The 25,299-nt window shown below is 41.7% G+C and overlaps 1 pseudogene; it reads right to left on the bottom strand.

Annotated features, from left to right (window-relative positions):
- Nucleotides 1-8,804: 8,804 nt before the first annotated feature.
- LOC130039255 (26S proteasome regulatory subunit 4-like) lies at nt 8,805-14,028 on the bottom strand (annotated as a pseudogene).
- Between the last annotated feature and the right edge of the window lie 11,271 nt (nt 14,029-25,299).

The raw sequence follows: 25,299 nt of genomic DNA, 5'->3' as shown, positions 1-25,299 counted from the left end.
TCCAAGGGACTCCGGGAAGGAACACCCAGGCGCGGGGGCAGAGACTGCACTGCTCTCGTCCGGGATCTGGATTTTATAGTCTCTGAGTCTTGGCCGCTGATGGGATTACACGGCGCCAGGGGGCCAGATGGTGGGTGTGACCCCCGCCTACTGGAATTTCGAGGATCTGGGTGGAAGATGCTCGACTCCAATTCGAGTAGGCGTGGAGGTCTCGGCCCCGGAACCCGCGTGGCTGTGTCCCTCTGCCAGTACCTTCATGGGTGCGGAGAGTGGTCTCAGCATGGTGGTGGCTGGTCGTGGAGGTCTTCGGCTGCCGTATCCCTGGTTGGGGCGGGGAGGAAAGCTCAACCCGCTCCCCTCCAAGGGACTCCGGGAAGGAACACCCAGGCGCGGGGGCAGAGACTGCACTGCTCTCGTCCGGGATCTGGATTTTATAGTCTCTGAGTCTTGGCCGCTGATGGGATTACACGGCGCCAGGGGGCCAGGTGGTGGGTGTGACCCCCGCCTACTGGAATTTGGAGGATCTGGGTGGAAGATGCTCGACTCCAATTCGAGTAGGCGTGGAGTTCTCGGCCCCGGAACCCGCGTGGCTGTGTCCCTCTGCCAGTACCTTCATGGGTGCGGAGAGTGGTCTCAGCATGGTGGTGGCTGGTCCTGGAGGTCTTCGGCTGCCAGAGCCCTGGTCGGGGCGGGGAGGAAAGCTCAACCCGCTCCCCTCCAAGGGACTCCGGGAAGGAACACCCAGGCGCGGCTAAAGCAATTCTGGGGAAAAAGAAAATGGGAGGAATTAACCTCCCTAACTTCAAACTCTACTTACAAAGCAGTCATAATTAAAACAGCATGGTACTGGAACAAAGGCAGAACTGCAGACCAATGGAACAGGGTTGAATACACTGACATCTCCCCTCAATCATATGATCATCTAATCTTTGATAAAGGTGCAAGGAATGTGAAGTGGAGTAAGGAAAGCCTCTTTAACAAATTGTGCTGGCATCACTGGACGGCTACATGCAAAAAAATGGGCTCAGAACTCCGCCTCACACCATGTAAAAAAGTAAGATCAAAATTGATTAAAGTCCTCAACATCAGACCAGAAACCATAAGGTACATTGAAGACAAAGTTGGCAAAACCCTCCATGACATTGAAGCTAAAGCTATTTTCAAAGATGCCACGCCACTGGCCGAGCAAGTGAAAACACAGATAGATAAATGGGACTATCTTAAACTAAGAAGCTTCTGCTCCTCAAAAGAAACAGTGACCAAAATACAAAGACAGTCTGCAGAATGGGAAAGGATATTCCCCGTATACACATCTGACAAGGGGTTGATATCAAGGATATACAAAATACTTGTTGAACTCCACAAGAAGAAAACATCCAATCCCATCAAAAAATGGGGCAATGAAATGAAAGGATACTTTCTCAAAGAAGAAATCCGAATGGCAAAAAAGCACATGAGAAAATGCTCTACACCTTTAATCATCAGGGAGATGCAGATCAAAACCACAACGAGATACCATCTCACACCTCAGAGACTGGCCCACATTCAAAAGAACAAAAGCAACCAATGCTGATGCAGATGTGGCAAGAAAGGGACACTCCTTCACTCTTATTTGGAATGCTGACTGGGTCAGCCCTTTTGGAAAACAGTATGGACTATTCTCAAAAAATTAGAAATTGAGCTCCCATTTGACCCAGCAATACCACTCCTCAGAATATATCCCAGAGAGGCAAAAATGTATAGTCAAAGTGACATCTGCACTTGTTTGTTCATTGCAGCACTCTTTACAATAGCCAGAAACTGGAAGAAACCTGAGTGCCCAAGAACAGATGACTGGTTAAAGAAACTTTGGTATATCTACACAATGGAGTACTATGTAGCTGTTAGAAAACATGAAGTCATGAAATTTACATGCAAGTGGTACAACATGTAAAGTATCATGCTAAGCAAAATGAGTCAGAGAGGGATAGACATAGAAAGATTACATTCATCTGGGGTATATAAAGTAACAAAATATGAGATTAATACCCAAGCATAGCTGAGATCAGCACCAGGAGGATTACTCCATAGCTTAGAGGCCAGCCGGGCATTCTAGGGGAAAGGGCAGCCCTGATAAAGATTGGAGCACCAAATAAGGGTGTTTGGAGGATCCTCCCAGGAGGGGAGATGCATGTCGAAAGTAGACTATGGACTGAACATGTTTGTCACTCAATGCCTCTTTTGCAGACCACAACACCCAAAAGGAGAGAGAGAACAAAGGGAATGCCTGCCACAGAGGCAGGGTGGGATGAGGGGGATGGGGGTGGGAGGGATATTATCCATGGTGGTGGAAAATTGGCACTGGTGGAGGGATGGGTATTTGATCATTGTATAATTGAAACCCAAACACAAAAAATTGTAAATCTACAACTGTACCTCATGGTATTTTACTAATAAAAAAAAGTTAAATCTTACTCTTCGACCAGGGTACAGAACTCTAACTCATCCTCACACTGGGCCAACAGATTCTCTCTCCTGAAAATAGGCAGTCCCCACACTTGGGCTATGATTTACTTTCCAGTCAAGTCACTCTTCATCCCACTTCCTATACCTTACCCTGTCAGATTTTGTGTACTTCTCCCAATAGAAGAAATATCCTTTTTCGCTTAGCCTTTGAGATATCCAAAGATCTTATGGCAACAGTATTCTCCCTTGTTCAATAGTCTTTCTTCCTACAATTGATGCTTCTGAATAATGTCTCTCCTTACTAAATTGATATTTATTTTTACTTGACATGGAAAACTAGTGGAAAGAGTAAATGTAGTATATTCACGTGTGTGAAGGGGAATTAAGAATTCTGCATTAGGTGATTTGATCCATTCAGGAAGTAATGAGTATTAAAGAATATGTATGTTAAAGAGACAGTCATTTAATAATCTTCAGCATGCTACAGTATCCTCTATTGGGCCACAGACATATATGATTGTTTAAAATGCATAAAACTTAGGACAGAAGACTAGCACAAAACCATCATGAGATTAGTAGATAGAAATGTGCACAAGATGTTATGTGCACATTTGATGGCATCATTTACCACAAGCACATAATGGGTGATGGGAAAATGGCATGTCAGGAAAAGTTTTATAGTAGAAGTGGCTTCTGAGAAAAGCATGAAAGCTTTTTAGATGAAAAAACTATAGAGTTTGTATTTGGCAGCGAGAACAAATACACCACAAAAAGAACAAGTGATACAATGGTTCATCTGCATAGTAATGTCATTGACAAATTCTTAGAGTGTGAATGAAATAAAATCAAATGGGAACTAGAAGATGAATAAATACAGGGCATCTTTTAAAAACTATGAGATGGGCATCACATAAGTCCAAGAGGTATCTTTAATAATGAGATCAGTATGAATGACTTTTTTATGATTTTGCATAGTCCTGACTAAGGATAGGATTTTTATGCCAAGTACATATTATAATACTTTTAGTTGCGAATAATGGAAAGAAAATTAATCTACTGTTAGCTTCAAAGGGGTTTGGAAAAATCATCGGTGACTTATTCTATGAATCTGGAGGAGAACCAGAACATTTTGACAGATCACAGAAATGAAAACTAGAAAGCCCTCCTCTAACAGGAACAATTTGGTCATAAAGTTCTGAACAAAATGGAGGATATTACCAATGTAATCACTGTAAAATTATTCTAACCATCTCTCATCGTTGTAAAATTTTGCTCCATATTCAGTCTTCTAAGTTAGAAACTTTGATTAAGACTGAACTGGTCTCTTCAAACTGGAAAAACCACTTAAAGTAAGAAATTATTCAAAAATTTTAAAAAAGAAATAAGATATTGGACAGCCAATTACATGACAGATGTAATTTCAAATAAGCTAATGGATTTGAATGTTGTACTGTAATGTAGGGGATAGAAAATTCTTAAAAGGTCAGGTAGTAGATATTTGGGACTAGTTATTTAGTCTCAGTGGCACTTAATAAATTCTTTGCTTTATAAATAGCCATGCTTATGTTCCAATAACACCTTATTTTACCAAATATCTAACCAATTACTGCTCTTAATTTGCCAAGGCTGGAAAGGTCTTTATTTAATTATTTTGATTGAATCACCATAAGATGCAAAGTTACAAAGCTTTTATGTTTGGGTTGCAGTCATACAATGTTCCAACACTCACCACTGTACACTTCCCACCACCAATGCCCCCAATGTCCCTTTCACCACAACTACACCCCCACACTGCCTGTATCTATGGTGGGCACTTTTATTCTTTTTTTAAATTTTATTGAATCACCGTGAGATAGTTATAAGCTTTCATGTGTGGGTTGCGATCACACAATGATCAAACCGCCATCCCTTCTACCAGTGCACATTCCCCACCCCCAATATCCCCGGTATACCCCCCCTTTCCCACCCTCCCCCTGCCTCCATAGCAGACATGATGCCCCATAATCTCTCTCTACTTTTGGGCATTATGTTTTGTAATAAAGACCCTGAGAGGTTATCATGTTTTGTCCTTTATCTACATTCTGCACACATCTCCCATCCCTATCGATTCCTCCAGCCATCTTTTTCTTAGTGATCCCATATCTATTCCAGCTGCTTTTTTCCCTTTGCTCATGAGGCAGGCTTCCAGCTATGGAGCAATCTATCTGTCCGCGTATCTACTGTCCTTAGGTGTCAGCCTCATATTATGTTGTTTTATGCTCCATAAATGAGTGCAGTCATTCTATGTCTGTCCCTCTCTTTCTGACTCATTTCACTTAGCATGATACTCTCCATGCCTATCCATTTATAAGCAAAGTTCATGACTTATATCTCCTGACAGCTTTATAGTATTCCATTGTGTAGATGTACCAGTTTCTTTAACCAGTCATCTGTTCTAGGGCACTTGAGTTGTTTCCAGATTTTGGCTATTGTGAACAGGGGCACTTTTATTCTTATGCTCTCTATTTTTGGGCAGTATGGTTCGCAATACAGATTCTGAGATGTCATCATATTTGGTCCTTTATCCACTTTCAGCACACATCTCTCTTCCAGAGAGATCCTTCCAAATATCATTGACATAATGGTCCCTTCTCTACCCCAACTGCCCTCTCCCCCAGCACTTGAGTCAGGCTTTCAACCATGAATCAATCCTTCTAGTCATTGCTTCTACTGTCCTTGGGTGTTAGTCTCATACTTTCAGTATCTGTATTGCAAACCATAATGCCCAAAAGGGCAAAAGGAGAGAGAAGGGGGAGGTGGGGAGAAAGTGGGGGAGAGAGAGGGAGATAAAGGGCGTGAGAGAGAGAAGAGAGAAAAGAGTCAGACTGTGGTGTGGTGGGGGATTGAGGTGGTGGGAGGGAAACTGGGGATATTGGTGTGAGTTGGGTGTTAGAATAGTGTATGACTGAAATTGGTGAAGGGATGGGTGTTAGAATACTGTATGACTGAAACCCAATTATGAACAGCTATGTATTGCTCTATCTAATGGTGATTCAATTTTTAAAAAAACGGTTTTGAAGTATAAGCAAATTACATGAATTGGGGGACACATATTTGGAGAATATTCAGATTTTTATAAACATAAATTCATTTAATGTTTTTCATAAAAATGATTACATGTTTGATTCCTTTCAAATTAATTTTAACTGCTTTAAAAATGTAGCTCTATGAAAATACTGAGCTACAACCCCTCCCAAACTTATTATCGTTGACTAAATAAAACTTGTTTTGAAGTCACTTGAGCTAAGTACCTATACTTCACTGTCACTGTCCTCCCATTGTTCATCGATTTGCTCGAGTGGGCCCAGTAATATCTCCATTTTTGAGACTTGTTGTTACTGTGTTTTGGCATATTGAATACGTCACAGGTAGCTTGCCAGGCTTTGCTGTGCAGCAAAATACTCTCGGTAGCCTGCCGAGCTCTTTGAGAGGGGCGGAGGAATTGAACCTGGCTCAGCCGGGCTGGCTGCGTGCAAGGCAAATGCCCTACCACTAATTTCAATTATTTAAGATATAAAATGTTATTCTAAGAAATATTCTCAATAATTTGACTTATTGAGATTTATTGAGATTTAAAGACGACCGTTGGACTAGAGCTATTACTGATTGGATTCCACAGGATGTCAAAAGACCGTGTGGCCGCCCACCTACCAGATGGTCAAACTTCTTCGTCAAGATCATGAATGATCGGTTTGAGGCCCTTCATGTTCCCAGAGCGAACAGATGCCATTGGGCTACACTAGCACGCGACAGGGACAAATGGAGACGTTACTGGCGCCCGCTCGAGCAAATCGACGACTAACGGGAAGTTAAGTGATTAAGTGATTAATTTGACTTTTAATAGAAGTTTTGAAAGATGGGTAGCTCTGGGGATATTTTAACTCATGAGCTAGTAAAACCTGCCTCCAAAGAATTGAATTCAGACCTAAAATCAGAAAAACCTTCTGGGCTTGGGCCATTGAAAATGCAGATACTGTTTTTATGTCATGACCTTTCCCCGGAGCCTATAAAAGGTAGACAACATATAGGATGAACCCCGAAACAGAAATATTGATTTAGATTAGTGTTGGAGTACAAGGAGCTTAGGTCTGTCAGGTTGCACCCATCACAGTGCTCCCGAGTCATTCCCGTTACTCTGTTTGTCTGTAACTACTTCTTTGTGCTCTCTTCCCCAACCAATTTGTAAGGTCTCATCCTTCTTAGACACTGAAGCTGTACTGTAAGTTAATATTGCCTTTCTCCTTTCCTTATGTCTTTTGAATAGTTTGATGCAATGTCCTTTTTGTATAGATAAAGGAAGACAATCAATATTATGCTTTATAACTTAGGATTTAATTGGCTTTGAATATTATTCACTTCCGGGCATCTGCTTTCTCAACTTAAGACTCAGTTGCCCTCACTTCCTAGCACCCCAAGGGCAGGGTCCCGACGTGGGACTGGATGGAACCAGGGCAATCCGGTAAGTTATGTGCTACCCTGGCATCGTGATGAGCCAGGCCAAGGTGCCACGATCCTTAACTGTAGGTTAAGAGTTTGATCATAGGCAAATGCTGTTATGATCCAAAAGTAATGACGAGACTAGGAACCTTCTGCTAGGAATAGGAAAGATATCTAGCCTGAGCACTGCAGTCTGAAATTGAGATGGCCCTAGGAGAGCAATTCTATAAGCTTAAAGTATTTCTCACTGTGTCCATACAAAATGATTTATATTATGTATGCTTATATGTTGGTCAGACAAGGAGAGGAGAAACACATCCAGGGAAATCTGTTCTAGGTTGGGTTGATCTGCTAAATGAGAATCTGTCCTAGAAGCAGTTTTCCTGGGTGTCCTGACTGGCTTGAATGAGACTGAACCTTTCTCCCCTTCAAACTGCCTTCAGTAAATGATTTCAGTATATTGAGGCAGTTTCCCTTATCTCACAGGAACCTAGCTGGTCTTAAGTATGCAGAGCCCAGGTGCTAAGCCAGGCCTGATCTTTGAGATGTAGATGCCTGGTTCCAGGCAGGCTGATCTTTGAGATGTAGATTCCAAGCTCTAGCAGACTGGTCTTTGGGATGCAAATCCAAGTGCTTAGTAGCTTGTGAAAGTGCTTGTGAAAGGTTTCAGTTTGGTTTTGTATCTTCTTTCCAGAGGCCAAAATTACTGGCCTGAGGATGTAAAGAAACAATGTGGATGTAAAGAAACAATGTATGGTTTGCAGCCTCAATGTTCTTTCTGTAACTCCTTTTGATGACATCACTATATTGTACCCTTTAGAGGTACTATGATCTATATAAGGGATATTTCAGGGCTCTCTGGGGGACACCTGCATCAGAGAACCTGAAAGGTGGGTCTAAGGACAGAAGCTGAGAGAACAAGGGGGCACGTGCTTGAGAGATTCTGGGACCTCAATGACATACACTTCTTCCATGTAATAAACTGCTGCTAAGACCAACCAGCCTGGCCCTTGTTTCCTTCCTCCGCCTGACCATCGCCATCGACCTCCCTGGAGTAGGGAAATGGTCTGAGACTACCGAACGCGGGTGGCAGGAGAGATAGGCCGCTGCCATCCCCTTGCCCTTCTTTTTGTGTGTGTTTACACAGATTAGTAAATACATTGCAGTGTGCTACAGAGAACCAGTCCACACAGGAATTCACAAACCACCCTGGCCACCACCAGTTTGCATCTTGTCCTTTCTATAAATTGACTTCTCTTTTATTTTCCTATGTAAAGTCTGTCTTGTGAGTATACAGGCAAAATTATTCTCTAGGATGGGAGTCTGCCATCTTCCAGCTTACCCGCTTATTGCTAATAAAGCTCTTTCTCTAGCTTGTTGTTTATAACAACTTTATTCCCTGTTTTGAAAAGAGTTTTACCTAGGTTTTACAAAAGTTTTATTCTTAATAAGGTCATTTCTAGGAAATATGTTTCTACAAATAGTATGCAGGCAATATATCAAAAGTAAAGGGAATTGTTAGGGCAAGGTCAGACTTCTGAAAGTCAGAACTGCCGAGTACATTTTCAGTATTACTATTCTTCTATTTTTTATACACCGATTACATTTTGAGTCCACTAAGAAGCATTTTCATTGTATATATATTTATATATATATGGATTTTTTTTTTTGCAGAAAGACACTTTATTATAAGAATGCTATGCACGCCCAGTAGGCAAAGTTGGACCCATGGGGCTCCGCAATCATGTTCAGAAGGTACACGGACATTCTTACTGATAAAGATCAAGTGGACTACAGAGTCCCCTGGACAACCTCCCCAAGCCATCTCCTTCTCCTCCCAGAAGCCTAGGACAATCAGTCTGTCTGTTCAAGGCCACTCTAATTCACAAGAGATACACCCCCTCAGGTGGGCCTTCCTGCTTTTAATTTTTTACTTTTCAATTTTTTAATTTTATTTTATACAGTTTTTCATAGTGTAAGGGACAGGCCCAAAATGGACTACCACCAGAATTAATTTAGCTTAGCTTAATAGGAACCTCCATTGCAAAATAACTTGTTTTTCAAGGAACAGATCTAGATAAGCTTTTTCAGATCCGCTTTATAGGAGCCTGCACTGCAAAATAACTGGTTTTTCTGCCCCTGACCAAGGAATTCAGATACAGGTACTCGAAGGGTGGGGGTCAGACCAGATAACCGGATGTCTCTCACAAGACCCATGTTGCAAGACCCAGGACTGCCTTAAAAACCTGTCAGTTCCTAAGCACTGACGCAAAATGCTGATCTTTTAAACTATAGGCTAAGAAGTGATGTACCCTTAATTGGATTGGTTAAGAAAGCATATGTTGTTACAAATCTATTGGCTATGAAATGTGCGGACTTTGCTGTAACGGCCAGTGAAGGCCTATATAAGATCCCCTTTGAAGAAGTTCGGGGTCTTGCCTCACCTAACTGACCTGCATGTCTGTGTAGGTGGCTTGACCCTGGCTAGCCAGTCTTACAATAAACCTTGCTTGCTCTTTGCAGTCTCTGGAGTCTCTTTGTCGTTAAAGGGAGATCACGATCCGCGCTCTAACAATAGTAATTACATTCACTATTTAAACACCATGTGGAAGGACAGGCTGAAAAAATCCCAAGGCAGAAATAGGCTGCAAAAATGAAGAAAGACAAAATTGATTGTCTGTACTTTCAATGCACGTATGCTGGCATCTAATGCATCCATCGAGGACCTGATGGTACAAGCGTGAAAGATCAAGTACGACATCATTGGTCTGACCGAAATGAGAAGACATCAATCACATCACACCGTTTTCAACACTGGAGAAGAACTGTTCCTTGGAACATGTGACAAAAGAGGCGTCGGTGGTGTCGGTATCTTTGTCAACACAAACTTAGCCATGAGCATTGATTCATTCGAATGCCTAACAACCTGAATCGGATGATTACACTTGAATAGATGTGGCTCACTGCGGGCAGTTTCTATCTTTGTTGTCTATGCACCAACATCCAATTATGGTGAAAGAGAAATTGAGAAGTTCTACATGGAGCTGGAGAAGTTCTATAAAGAAGATCAGACCTTCTACAAGATCATTGTTGGTGATTTTAATGCCAAGAAAGGACCAAGAAGATCAGGCGATGAACTCCGCATCGGGACCCATGGCCTAGAATGAAACGAACAGGGTGACAAACTGTCTGAGTTCATCATGTCAACCCAGACCATTCATGGTAACTCACAGTTCCAAAAGGCTGAATCTAAACGTTGGACATGGGAGTCTCCCAGTGGACGGTTCCACAATGAAATAGACCACATCATATTCAATCAGCAGTTTTGCCTAACCGATATTGCTGTTGTCCCAAAATTCCAAACGGGATCAGACCACCGTCTCCTCCGTGCAAAATTCTACCTCACAGAACGAGGAGAAAAGAATGCAAAGTTTAAGAAGAGAACTCCCAGAACAACCACCAACTGGGAGCTCTTTGGCTCTGTTGCGGCAACATGGGAAGATGCCGTCATTGACAACATTGATGAGGAATATGATCGAATGATTCAGGACCTCCATTATTGTGCAAGGAATGCCGAGAGAGAGATAACCACAAAAAACCGCCTTTCTTTGAACACCCTTGAACTTATTCACCAACGTGGCTTGGCACATGCCTCAGGCAACTGGAAGTGAACGTCCGAGCTCGCAAAACAATGCAGAGAAGCCATCAAGGATGACCTCAAAGACAGGAGAGCAGCGGTGCTGATAGATGCGGCAGAAGCCAGGAAAAGCATTCGTAATGCCCACCTGTTCTTGACCAACTACAAGACCAAGATGACTGCCCTCCGACATCCTGATGGATCTATCACATCTTCCAGAAGGGCAATGGATAAGATTATTCATGACTTCTACTCAGATCTCTTTAATAGCCACGTCCACTTGCCCACATACCACATTCTGCATGATGGATATGTCGTTCCCAATGTTCTCCCTTCTGAAATCCAACATGCCATCTCATCGGTAAAGAAACAAAGAGCACCTGGCCCAGACAAGATCAGAACTGAACACCTGAAGAACTTACCATCAGTACTCAACAATACACTGGCTCGGCTCTTCACATGCTACCTGTCTGAATGCAAGTTTCCATCCCAATGGAAAACCAGCAGGACTGTACTACTATACAAGAAGGGAGACATCCATGACATTGGCAACTATCGCCCAATCTGCCTATTGTCTGTCATCTACAAACTGTTCACTCGAGTCATCCTGAATAGGATTAGCAGAACACTAGATGTAGGACAACCATGTGAACAAGCCGGGTTCCGAAAAGGATTGATTACCATCCACCATGTCCACACAATAACTATGCTCATTGAGGTTTCTCAGGAGTTCAAGATGCCCCTCTGTATAATGTTCATTGGTTTAAAGAAGGCCTTTGATTCTGTTGAGATGGAAGCGGTCATAGAAGCCCTAGACAATCAGGGCATACAAACTCAATACATCAGGATCCTCCGTGAGCTCTATTATGGATTAACTACCAGGATCTCACCATTCTAAAAAGTAGTAATCATCCATGTCAAGAGAGGGGTTCGGCAGGGTGATACCATTTCACCAAAACTCTTCAGTGCCACCCTCGAGAACATCATGTGAAGACTGAAATGGGAAGGAATGGGAGTGAAGATAGATGGTCGGCAACTATACCACCCCCGCTTTGCTGATGACATCGTTCTAATAACACCAAACATCAGCCAAGCGGGACAAATGCTGACCGACCTCGACCGAAAATGTGGAAAGGTCGGATTACAACTGAATCTCAAAAAGACAATGTTCATGAGAAACAGTCTTGTTCCTGACGCTCCATTCACTTTCAACAGAATCACCATCTCTGAATGCAACAGTTATATATACCTATGTCGAGAAATCAACATGATTAATGACCTGGCACCTGAGTTACACTGGAGGAAGAGAGTGGCTTGGAATGCCTTCAAGAGCATTGAAGAAATAACTAAGAGGACAAAGAACCTCCAGCTCCGAGCACATCTCTTCGATTCCACTGTTCTTCCTGCATTAACCTATGCCTCAGAGACCTGGACCCTACGAAATCAGGATAAGAATGCTATTCAGGTCTCTCAAAGAGAAATCGAAAGAGCTATGCTTGGAGTATCACGCTTCACTCAAATGAGATACAGAATCCGGAGTTCCAATCTCTGTCAATGCTCAAGAATCAGGGATGCTGTCTCATTTGCCAAGGCATCAAAAATCAGATGGGCTGGACACGTAATGAGGTTTACAGATGCCGCTGAACTAGAGCCATTACTGACTGGATTCCATGGGACGTCAAAAGATCGCGTGGACACCCACCTACAAGATGGTCAGACATTTTAGTCAAGACCCTGAATGATCGGTTTGAGGCTCTGCATGTTCCTAAAATGAATAGATATCATTGGGCTACACTAGCACGCAACAGGGATGAATGGAGACGTTACTGGCACCCACTCGAGTAAATCGATGAATAACAGGGTATCAAGTGATCAAGTGATCAAGTGATTTAAACACCAATCCCACCACCATTACAACTTCCCACCACCATTAATTCGAAATTTTCTGCCACCACCCAAGCCTGCCCTAAAGGCAGATGCTAAACAATTTATTTTGTATTGTTTGTTATGAATAATTGAGTAAAAATGATCCAAAAAGCTTTCCTTAGGGGAAAGTGTGTTGAAATGATTTCATCTTGGAGCCATTAAACCCCTGTATTAGAGACCACTAACATGTTGTTGGATGGTGATTTGTGGGTCCAGAGGCATCACTGCAGTGTGTTGCTCTCTTCCAAGATTAATTTGTGAGTCTTTCCCCTGATTTTTATAAAGAACATCTCCTTTCAACTTTTTGAAATCTTCATTTGTCACTTTAACCCTCCATTCCTTCAAGGCCATCAGACTGGATTCTGTACAGGTTGCCTTGATGTCAGTCCCAGAGAGGTCATCTTTGGCCATGATTAAGTCTTCCAGGGTGACATTGTCAGCCAGTGTCATCCTGTTGTGTGGATCTGAAAGATGTGCTTCTTGGTCTTCTCGTCAGGCAGGGAGAAATCGATCTTCCTGTCAATGCAGCCTGGCCCAATCAGCACTGGTCAAGTCTCTATCCTGTTGGTGGCCATGATGACTTTCACATCTCCCAGGGACTCAAACTGTCAAACTGGTTAAGCAGTTCCAACATGGATCTTTGGATTTCTCGCTCCCTTCCAGAGTTGGAGTCATATCTTTTGGTACCAATGGCATCAATTTCACCAATAAACACAGTGCATGCTCTTCTGTGACATGAAACAAGTTTAGGTCAGTCCCCAAGGTACTTCTGAATAAACTCAGAGCAAACCACTCTCAGCAAAGTGGTCAAGGTCTAGTTTGCTATTCCTTTGGCTAATTAGGTTTTTACTGTGCCAGGTGGGCCATAGATAATCACCCATTTAGGATCTTGACACACATCTCTTCGTAGTATTCGGGGTGTGTGAGAGGAAGCTCCACAGATCCCTTAATTTCCTGGATTTGGTTGCCTTAACCTCCAATATAGGCATAGGTCTCTTAAGGTGCCTTCTCCACCTTCATCAATGAGACCAGGGTGTCTGTGTCATCCATCACCACCCCGATCAAAGCATGCACCTTGTGATCAAGCAATATGGAAGAGCCTGGTTCCAGCAGGACTTTGTTCACGAAGGAGAGAATGCTGACGTAGTGTTCCAAGCCCACAGATGTGGACACAATAGTGTGATTGTCATCTATTACCATCTATGATGTCCTCCAAGGTCCCACTGGGCTTTGAGATCCCCCTCAGATCATCCACCTTTAATTTCTCCTCCTTTTGTTTTTCTTCAGGAAGTTTCATTTGTTCCTGATTTTGAATCAACTCTTTGTCCATGAGAAGTTTAGTCTTTGATTCTCTCCAACTTCAGTACTTTAATCAGCACTGTTTGTGAGGAGTCACCAGTGGCAGTTTGCTGGCAGCATCTGGTCCCTTTGTTTTCATCTTCTTTTTCCTCCACCCGAATTGGTACGGTAAATTCATATTTCTTTTTCTTGTCCTTGCCATCCTTCTTGCCAAGTCCTGGAACATATCCCCCACTTTGGCTTTGAACTATCTTGTTCAGCTGCTTGATCCTAGATTGTTTTAATCATATTCTTCATAATCTAAAAAGTCTGTTTCAAATCCCATTTGCTGTTAAAAAGCCTTGCCTATTTAATTATATATGGAATATCATTTAGTATCTTTTTATAAGCCAAAGAAGTTTCATATGGAGAGAGAGAGAGAAAAAAAAGAGAGAGAGAAATGCCTGCTATAGAGGTGGATGGGAGGAGTGGGAGGGAAATTGGGGACATTGGTGGTGGGAAATGTACACTGGTGAAGGGACAGGTGTTGCAAAATGATTTGACTGAAATCCAACCATGAACAACGTTGTAATTGTGTATCTCACTGTGATTCAATTAAAAGAGAAAACCAAGTTTCATATTTTTCAAAGGAAAAAATTCTAGTCAGGATAATTTATGATTTTACCCTCTCTATATATTTTTCGGAAATAATTGTGCACATGTGTATAAATATATACATATATAGGGCTGGAGCGATAGCACAGTGGGTAGGGCGTTTGCCTTACAAGCAGCCAACATGGCTGACCCGAGTTCGATTCCTCCGCCCCTCTCGGAGAGCCCGGCAAGCTACCGAGAGTATTCGATATGCCAGACACAGTAACAACAAAGTCTCCAATGGAGACGTTACTGGGCCCGCTCGAGCAAATCGACGATCAACGGGAGGGCCTTTACCTTTACCTTTTACATATATATTTACATTACTCTTCATTGTATATATGAATCTATGTGGGGCTTCACTCATCTTTCCATCTGCCAGGAATATACATATGGATAGACTGCATATACATATGTATGTACATATGTTCAATCATCCTTCTATCTCCCACACAAATATCCATTAATATCTCCAGCCATCTTCTTACATATATATTCCTACGGTTATAAAATAGGAGCAAGGTATTAAAGAACTTTTAAGTCTAAAGGATTGTTAGAAATAATTTAAGGACAAAATGATATCTCCAGAGTTGTAATTCTCAAAACAATACTGGTGATAAGAACTCAGCTGGAATGTGATTCTCATGTTCTTATTACAAGTTTCTCCTTATTCTATGACACTATACTGTCCCACATAGGTATTTGATTACAAATTTACACTGAACCTTAGAAAACAGTGACTGGTGCTAGAACTATTTTCTGTACTGAATACCCTGCTTTAAGATTCTTACTTGAGCTTTGAAATTTACTGATGGTCACTGCCTACCCCATCTCCTCGTAGGCATTTTTATATATAATCAATATGAGAATTTCCTGTCAGTTATCAAGCATTTATTTCAACAATATTATCAAACTATTGTCTTTGAGTGACAGAGATTAAGTGTTAGTGTCAAAGGCACACATACACATACAAATTACAAATTACCTTTGCTTTATGTTTAAACTACTCAATACCTAGATAGAAATCATTTTTGTTTGTTTACTACAGCAAATATACACTTCTAGTTTGTTGAACACCTAATTAATGCAACTAAATGGGCATTAAAGAGCTAATCACTAATACAGTACAATTAAGTACTGCAAAGGAAATTTTTTCATTAGTAAGAAATTTATGGGTGGAGTGATAGCACAGAGGGTAGGGCGTTTGCCTTGCATGTGTCTGACCTGGGTTCAATTCCTCCATCCCTCTCAGAGAGCCCAGAAAGCTACTGAGAACATCCTGCCCACGTGGCAGAGCATGGTAAGCTCCCTGTGGCGTATTAAATATGCCAAAAACAGTAACAACAAGTCTCACAATGGAGACATTACTGGTGCCCACTCGAGCAAAACGATGCACAACGGGAAGACAGTGCTACAGTGCTACAGTGCTAAGAAATGTATATCTTTTTCTAAGTAAAAGACACTTATCTACCCCTTTAACTTCAACTGAATTAATTACATTATTTCCTTTTGTTTTCTACTCATTACTTTTTTAAGATAAGGTCATCTATGGTGATATTCAGTCTATGAGTAACTGGATATAAAAGGGAGTGAAGTGGTCTGTGGTTATCTACAATCACTTTCTATGCTATTATGAACTTATTATAAACATCTCTAGTAATTGAAGGATAGAACACCTAAAAATGTTCAGGTAAACTTTTCCCCAAATTCCCAAAGCAGAGATCTTCTAATATGTGTGACCTTACTCTTTAGAGCTGAAGTCAACAGAGATTCTATCAGTCCCAAGAGAAACTATTACCAGTTATTTAAATAATAATGATTACCTAATTCTAGAGAGACAGTACAGTGGTTAGGGCAATTTCCTTGCATGCAGCTGACCCCATATCTGGGTTCTATCACCAGAAACACACATGGTCCCACAAGCCTGCTAGGAGTGATCCCTGCAGGTATGGCCCAAAAACAAAAACACAAAGAATAAGCAGTATTCCAATAAAGGGCTATCTTCAAAAATAAAATATTTATTAACAAAACCTCTATTAAGGCAGGGAAAATATCTGAGAGGTGCTTCTCATTCTTTATTCTACCCAAATTACCTTGTTTCCTTCTTGTACCCCTTCTACCATATAGGCTGGCCCCCTTGGTCATATGCTGTGCCCCCACTTATGCAGTTTCCACCTACAACCCTCTTGGAAAGGCCCTGGAATTCAGATACTCCCTGATTCAAAAACATAGATCTAGAGCCTCTGGTTTATCATATGGACTCATGCCCTAGTCATAAAATACCCACTTCTCTCCCATCAATGACCCATACCCCTATCTAATTTCTTACCTCAGGATATCTCAGGATATAAGTCCTCACTTTGTCCCATTTAATCTAGAATTACATCCATGTAAAGTTTCCACATGTAGGAGCCAGAGAGATACTTACAGCAGGTGGGGTGTTGAACTTGCACGCGTCTGACCTGGGTTTGATTCCCAGCATCCCAAATGGTCCCCTGAGCATCCCCAGGAGTAATTCCTGAGTGCAGTCAGGAGTAATCCCTGAGCATCTCTGGGTGTGAACCCCAAACAATTCTATATGTAGGGCCAGAGTGATAGTATAGGAGTTAAGATACTTGCCTACTGTTGACTCCAGTTAAATACCCTGTGTCCACAGGCACTGATAAGGGCCCTTCCCAAGCATAGATTTAGGAATAACCCCTCAGAACTTTAAGGTATGACCTCCATGCAAATTCTATACTATATTATATAAAAATCATATTTTTAGCACTGCACTGTAGCACTGTCCTCCCACTGTTCATTGATTTGTTAGAGCAGGTACCAGTAATGTCTCCATTGTAAGAATTGTTACATTTTTTGCATGTCGAATATGCCACAGGGAGTTTGCCAGGCTCTGCCATCATTTTTATTTTACTGATTATAATTTGTTTGACTAGCCCAAGATTAACTCAAAAGAATAGGGAAATTTTCCACTGTGCCCTTATATAATAAAATTATAAATAAAAAATACAAATTATTCAGATTTTCCTATGGGGTGATTATTAACTAAAACATCCATATTTCTAGTAATAATTTTACAATAAGTTAAAATAAAACAGCCAACTCGGCTCACATACAACCCACTATTTCACTGAGCCATAAACAACGTATCAAACAATCATGTGCCTTTGATCTTAAATTCAAATTATAGTGACACTCTAGTCCAAAGTTTCTCAACTAGAAGTCATATGGCTTCAAAGATACTATAAGAGGCCACAGGTGAAAATTGCCTATGTGAAGACCTACAGCATAAGAGGTCCACAGATTGGAAAGGGGACATAACCGGCAAAAGGTTGAGTAACACAAGGTTAGAGCAACCCGCATATTTCATGACACACTTTCCATCTCTAAAGTGAAAAGAAGGCATCTTCAGATTATGTCTGATATTAGCCACTTGTAAAACAAAGACCAAAGAAGCAAGATTAATATCCAGAAAAGGTCTTACACCTACAATGCAATAAAACTTTTATTTACTTATTTATTTATTGCTTTGTGTGTCACACCCAGCAAATTTTAGGAGTTACAGCTGGCTGTGCACTCAGAAATCACTTCCGGAAGTGCTCAGTGAACAATATGAGATGCCAGAAATCAAATCCGGGTCAGATGCATGCAAGACAAAGGGTGAACCCACTGAACTATCACTCTACAATGATACAATGATGCCCCTACAATACAATTATTAAGAAGAAAAAGCAAGACATGAGATAACTAAATTTAAAGTACAGCAGCATTGGTTTTCTCCTATTTGAACTATAAGTTAATAAGCACTTCTCTAGGATTATATGCCAAGTACATGATAATTGTACAGAGTTGAAACATAATCCAAGAAGCAAGAGTGTTTGTCACTCTGAGCCCATGTAAGGAGTATCAAATTTCAGAAGCTAATAGTTCATGTATTCCCATAAATACATTTAGGAAGACTGTAATATTATCAGTATCTTCCGGCAATTACTCCATAACTATTATTGTTATTATTATTACTGTTGTTGTTGCAAGCATTATGTTCCCTCTTACACTAAGCATATGAATCAGGTATTATTTGTAGTTAGTACCACTATCCAATAAAGACAGACATAGGAGTAATCCTGATCCCAGTCTTTGCCTCACACCTTTCCTCTCTTTCTCAAATCTTTCTGTAGCCAATATATTATTAAGGTTAGTCAATTCTGATATATATGTATATATATATATACATATATATATAATCTCAAAGTCCTTCCCGTTGAATATCAGTCTCTGAGTCATATACTATCAAAACTAGTTTACCTTGTTGTTCACCTATAAGACGAGGTGAAACACACATGCAAAAGCAAACATATCAGTGAATCTATTTTACCTTCCACACAAATTACTTTCTCATCAAAACTATAACTATACGCATGAATTTTCTCTGTGTGGTTCAGCTGTTATATTCTATAGACAAATCAATTTTATAAGACATTGATCCTTGTCTTCAACATCCAGTGATCTGCCTGGCAGTTAACAAATATCAGATAATTGAATTGACACTTCTATTATTAAGAACATTAATAGCTACTAGTTTCCTGGATAAGAGTAAAAATTCACACTTACTTTGTAATACTAGTACTTCTGCCTAGGGAATGACAGTCATCAAGTTCACAATATAATTTTCCTATGAAGAAAATATCTGCAGTACAAAATATCCTACCCAGAAGTCTGAAAAGAAGATGTGGTGATATAGTGATTCTGTTCTCATACAAAGACTTGCTGAGATTCAATTTGGAGGGGGAAGATTGATTTTCAAAGCTCAAGTTAAACAACGCATTGAACAAATGTCAAAAGCATGACACAGACTTAGACACAAATAAAGTTACTATCCTTCCATCTCTTTTGGAATAAATGCAAGAAAGCCTGTTCTGGGATCTGAACCAAGCAGTGACCATGAATTTACAAAGCTCCTAAAACTACCAACTTGTATACTGAGATTGAATTTTTGTCTTACCATTAAACAGATGACTACAGGCAGAGGGATTTCCCCCTGAACTTTGTAGTTTTATATTTCAAAATAATTATTTCCTCACTCTATAATTAGATATAAAGTCTTATATATAAAAATTTAAGTAGAATGTTTCATTATTAACACTGATATTAAATTGAATGGGCTGGAGTGATAGCACAGTGGTAGGGCATTTGTCTTGCATGCAGCCAGCCCTGCCGAGCTTGGTTCGATTCCTCTGCCCCTCTCGGAGAGCCCAGCAAGCTATTGAGAGTATCTCACCTGCACGGCAAAGCCTGGCAAGCTACCCATGACGTATTCAATATGCCAAACACAGTAACAAGAAGCCTCAAAATGGAGATGTTACTGGACCCGCTCGAGGAAAATTGATGAACAATGAGAGGAAAGTGTTTGTTTGTTTGTTTATTTAAATTAAATAGCCTAAAAATTGTAATGATAAGGTAACCCCCTTTGTAAAGTTGAACATATACATAAATATCACTTCACACTAGATCTCTGCCCCCGCGCTTGGGTGTTCCTTCCCGGAGTCCCTTGGAGGGGAGCGGGTTGAGCTTTCCTCCCCGCCCCGACCAGGGCTACGGCAGCCAGAGACCTCCAGGACCAGCCACCACCATGCTGAGACCACTCTCCGCACCCATGAAGGTACTGGCAGAGGGACAAAGCCACGCGGGTTCCGGGGCCGAGACCTCCAAGCCTACTCGAATTGGAGTCGAGCATCTTCCACCCAGATCCTCCAAATTCCAGTAGGCGGGGGTCACACCCACCACCTGGCCCCCTGGCGCCGTGTAATCCCATCAGCGGCCAAGACTCAGAGACTATAAAATCCAGATCCCGGACGAGAACAGTGCAGTCTCTGCCCCCGCGCTTGGGTGTTCCTTCCCGGAGTCCCTTGGAGGGGAGCGGGTTGAGCTTTCCTCCCCGCCCCGACCAGGGCTACGGCAGCCGGAGACCTCCAGGACCAGCCACCACCATGCTGAGACCACTCTCCGCACCCATGAAGGTACTGGCAGAGGGACACAGCCACGCGGGTTCCGGTGCCGAGACCTCCAAGCCTACTCGAATTGGAGTCGAGCATCTTCCACCCAGATCCTCCAAATTCCAGTAGGCGGGGGTCACACCCACCACCTGGCCCCCTGGCGCCGTGTAATCCCATCAGCGGCCAAGACTCAGAGACTATAAAATCCAGATTCCGGAACCGCGCGGCCGCATTTGCGGCCGCGCAACATCTTTTTTTTTTTTTTTGAGATTTTTTTTTCCCCTTTATTGTATTTTATTTTTTTTAAAGTTGTAGATTTACAATTTTTTGTGCTTTGGTTTCAATTATACAATGATCAGATACCCATCCCTCCACCAGTGCCCATTTTCCACCACCATGGATAATATCCCTCCCACCCCCATCCCCCCATCCCCCCTGTCTCTGTGGCAGGGCAATCCCCTGTGTTCTCTCTCTCCTTTTGGGTGTTGTGGTCTGCAAAAGAGGCATTGAGTGGCAAACATGTTCAGTCCATAGTCTACTTTCGACATGCATCTCCCCTCCTGGGAGGATCCTCCAAACATCCTTTATTTGGTGCTCCCTTCTCTATCTGAACTGCCCTTTCCTCTAGGATACCCGGCTGGCCTCTAAGTTATGGAGTAATCCTCCTGGTGCTGATCTCAGCTATTCTTGGGTATTAATCTCTTACTTTGTTACTTTATATCCCCCAGATGAATGCAATCTTTCTATGTCTATCCCTCTCTTTCTGACTCATTTCGCTTAGCATGATACTTTCCATATTGTACCACTTGTATGTAAATTTCATGACTTCATCTTTTCTAAGAGCTACATAGTACTCCATTGTGTAGATGTACCAAAGTTTCTTTAACCAGTCATCTGTTCTTGGGCACTCAGGTTTCTTCCAGTTTCTGGCTATTGTAAAGAGTGCTGCAATGAACAAACAAGTGCAGATGTCACTTCGACTATACATTTTTGCCTCTCTGGGATATATTCCCAGGAGTGGTATTGCTGGGTCAAATGGGAGCTCAATTTCTAATTTTTTGAGAATCGTCCATACTGTTTTCCAGAAGGGCTGAACCAGTGGACATTCCCACCAACAGTGAAGGAGTGTCCCTTTCTCGCCACATCCACGCCAGCATCGGTTGCTTTTGTTCTTTTGAATGTGGGCTAGTCTCTGAGGTGTGAGATGGTATCTCATTGTGGTTTTGATCTGCATCTCCCTGATGATTAATGATGTAGAGCATTTTCTCATGTGCTTTTTTGCCATTCGGATTTCTTCTTTGAGAAAGTTTCTGTTCATTTCATTGCCCCATTTTTGGATGGGGTTGGATGTTTTCTTCTTGTGGAGTTTAACCAGTATTTTGTATATCCTGGATATCAACCCCTTGTCAGATGTGTATTCGGCGAATATCCTTTCCCATTCTGTAGACTGTCTTTGTATTTTGGTCACTGTTTCTTTGGAGGTGCAGAAGCTTCTTAGTTTAAGATAGTCCCATTTATCTATCTCTGTTTTTACTTGCTCGGCCAGTGGCGTGGCATCTTTGAAGATACCATTAGCTTCAATGTCATGGAGGGTTTTGCCAACTTTATCTTCAATGTACCTTATGGTTTCTGGTCTGATGTTGAGGTCTTTAATCCATTTTGATCTTACTTTTGTACATGGTGTTAGGCAGAGTTCTGAGCCTATTTTTTTGCATGTAGCCGTCCAGTGATGCCAACACAATTTATTAAAGAGGCTTTCCTTACTCCACTTCACATTACTTGCACCTTTATCAAAGATTAGATGAGCATATGATTGAGGAGAGATGTCAGTGTATTCAACCCTGTTCCATTGCTCTGCAGTTCTGCCTTTGTTCCAGTACCATGCTGTTTTAATTATTACTGCTTTGTAGTACAGTTTGAATTTCGGGAGGTTGATTCCTCCCATTTTCTTTTTCCCAAGAATTGATTTAGCTATTCGTGGGGGCTTATTGTTCCATATAAATTTCAGGAGTGTTTGCTCCATTTCTTTGAAGAATGTCATGGGTATCCTTATAGGGATTGCATTGAATTTATACAATGCTTTTGGTAGTATTGCCATTTTGACAATGTTAAGTGTCCCGACCCATGAGCAGGGGATATCTTTCCATTTCCTCATGTCCTCTTTTATTTCCTGAAGTAGCGTTTTGTAGTTTTCTTTGTACAGGTCCTTTACTTCCTTAGTTAAGCTGATTCCTAGGTACTTGATTTTCTGGGGCACAATTGTGAACGGGATTGTTTTTTTCATGTTGCTTTCTTCTCTCTCACTGTTTGCGTATAGGAAAGCCATGGACTTTTGGGTATTGATTTTATAACCTGCAACTTTACTATACGAGTCTATTGTTTCTAGGAATTTTTTGGTGGAAGTTATTGGGTTCTCTAAGTAGAGTATCATATCATCTAAGTAGAGTATCATACCACCTGGCCCCCTGGCGCCGTGTAATCCCATCAGTGGCCAAGACTCAGAGACTATAAAATCCAGATCCCGGAACCGCGCGGCCGCATTTGCGGCCGCGCAACATCTTAACAGAACTTTTTTTTATGACATCTTATTGTCTTATTCCTACTTTGGACAAACTTGCAGGCTATCGAATGTAGCCTGTCCACAGGGCAGAGTCTGGCAAACTCCCCGTGGCGTACCAAATATGCCAAATACCAGTAACAATGATGGGTCTCATTCTCCTAAATAGCCTTGAATATAATCTCAGGGCTAGGATGAAAGAGACGTTACTGGGGCCTGCTCGAGGCAATCGACGAATAACAGGATGATGGAATGGAATGGAACTAGATCTCAGAGGAAAAAATGTATAATATGTGACAAACCTGGTTTTATTACCTAAGACCTCATAAAAAGTTAGCAAACATGAATAATACGTTGAAAATTGACAGGAATCTTCATATTCCTGGCCCCTATTTTCAGATCACTTGATCACTCGATCACTTGACTTCCAATTAAACATCGATTTGCTCGAGTGGGTGCCAATAACATCTCCATTTATCCCTGTCACGTGCTACTGTAGCCCAATGGCATCTGTTCATTCTAGGAACACAAAGAGCCTCAAACGGATTGTTAAGGGTCTTGCTGAAGAAGTCTGATCATCTGGTAGGTGGGCGGCCATACGGTCTTTTGACATTCCATGGAATCCAGTCAGTAACGGCTCTAGTCCAGCGGTTGTCTCCAAATATCTTTATGTGTCCAGCCCATCTGATTTTCGACGCCTTGGCAAACGAGATGGTGTCCCTGATTCTTGACCGTTAAGGAGATCGGAACTCTGGATTCTTTCTCTAATTTGAGTGAAACGTGATACTCCAAGCATAGCTCTTTCAATTCCTCTTTGGGAGACTCAAATAGCATTCTCATCCTGTTTTTGTAGGGCCAAGGTCTCTGAGGCATATGTTAATGCAGGAAGAACAGTGGAATCAAAGAAATGTGCCCAGAGCCGTGCTCTTAGCTATTTCTTCGAAGCACTTGAAGATTCCGAGCTGCTCTCTTCCTCCTGCACAACTCAGGTGCCAGGTCATTAGTCATGTTGACTTCTCGACCTAGGTACACATAACTGTTGCACTTGGAGATGGTCGTTCCGTTGAGAGAGAATGGAGCGTCAGGAACGAGGCTGTTTCTCATAAATATTGTCTTCATGAGATTCAGCTGTAGTCCGACATTTCCACACTCTCAGTCGAATTCGGCCAGCATTTGTGCTGCTTGGCTAATGTTTGGTGTTATTAGAACTATGTCACCGGCAAAGCGGAGGTGGTGTAGTTGCCGACCATCTATCTTCACTCCCATTTCTTCCCATTCCAATTGTTGCATAATGTTCTTGAGGGTGGCACTAAAGATTTTCGGTGAAATTGTATCACCCTGCCGAACCCCTCTCTTGACATGGATGATCACTTCTTTGTAGAGTGGTGAGATCCTGGTAGTGAATCTGTAATGCAGCTCACAGAGGATCCTGATGTATTGACTTTAAATGCCCTGATTGGCTAGGGCTTCAATGACTGCCTCTGTCTCAACGGAATCAAAGGCCTTCTTTAAATCAATGAACGTTAGACAGAGTGGCATCTTGAACTTCCGAGAAACTTCAATAAGCTTGGCTATTGTGTGGATATGGTTGACCGTGCTGAATCCTTTGTGGAACCTGGCTTGCTCGCATGGTTGTCCTTCATCTAGTGTTCTGCCAATCCTATTCAGGATGACTCAAGTGAGCAGCTTGTAGATGACAGACAATAGGCAGATCGAGCACTAATTGCCAATGTTGCGGATGTCTCCCTTCATGTACAGTAGTACAGTTCTGTTGGTTTTCAATTGGGACAGAACCTTGCATTCAGACAAGTAGCGTGTGAAGAGCCGAGCCAGTGTATTGATGAGTACTGATGGCATGTTCTTCAGGTGTTCAGGTCTGACCTTATCTGATATTTTCAGATATCATTAATTATTTTATATAGGCTATGAATCAGTAATCTGCATTTTATAGGCAATATGGGAGATTTGGATGCAATATTTCCTACAAAGGTTGAGAAACTTTGTCTTGAGCAAATAAACATTTATGTTCTGGTTTATACAGAATACTTATAGTATGTTCTTATCATCCTGTGTAGTTATGAATAGCACAAATTTTTTACAGCAGTGTACTGGGTAAGCTGTACAATCATTATAGGCTTCAGACAAAAGACCATTCATAAGTTTAGGATAGCACAGAAACCAAAGAAGCCCTTGAAAACATTGTAAAGCATAAATTAAAATAAACTGGTACAATTAAAAAGGTGTAAAATCTTCCAAATATACCTAAATGTCACTTTCTCCTACAATCTATTGTGCTGAAGGAACTTCAGAAAATCACTTAGCCATTGAACCCG

This window comes from Sorex fumeus, unplaced genomic scaffold (genome assembly GCF_029834395.1).
Source record: "Sorex fumeus unplaced genomic scaffold, SorFum_2.1 ptg000086l, whole genome shotgun sequence".
NCBI lineage: Eukaryota > Metazoa > Chordata > Mammalia > Eulipotyphla > Soricidae > Sorex > Sorex fumeus.
This window is presented reverse-complemented; position numbering and strand designations above follow the sequence as displayed.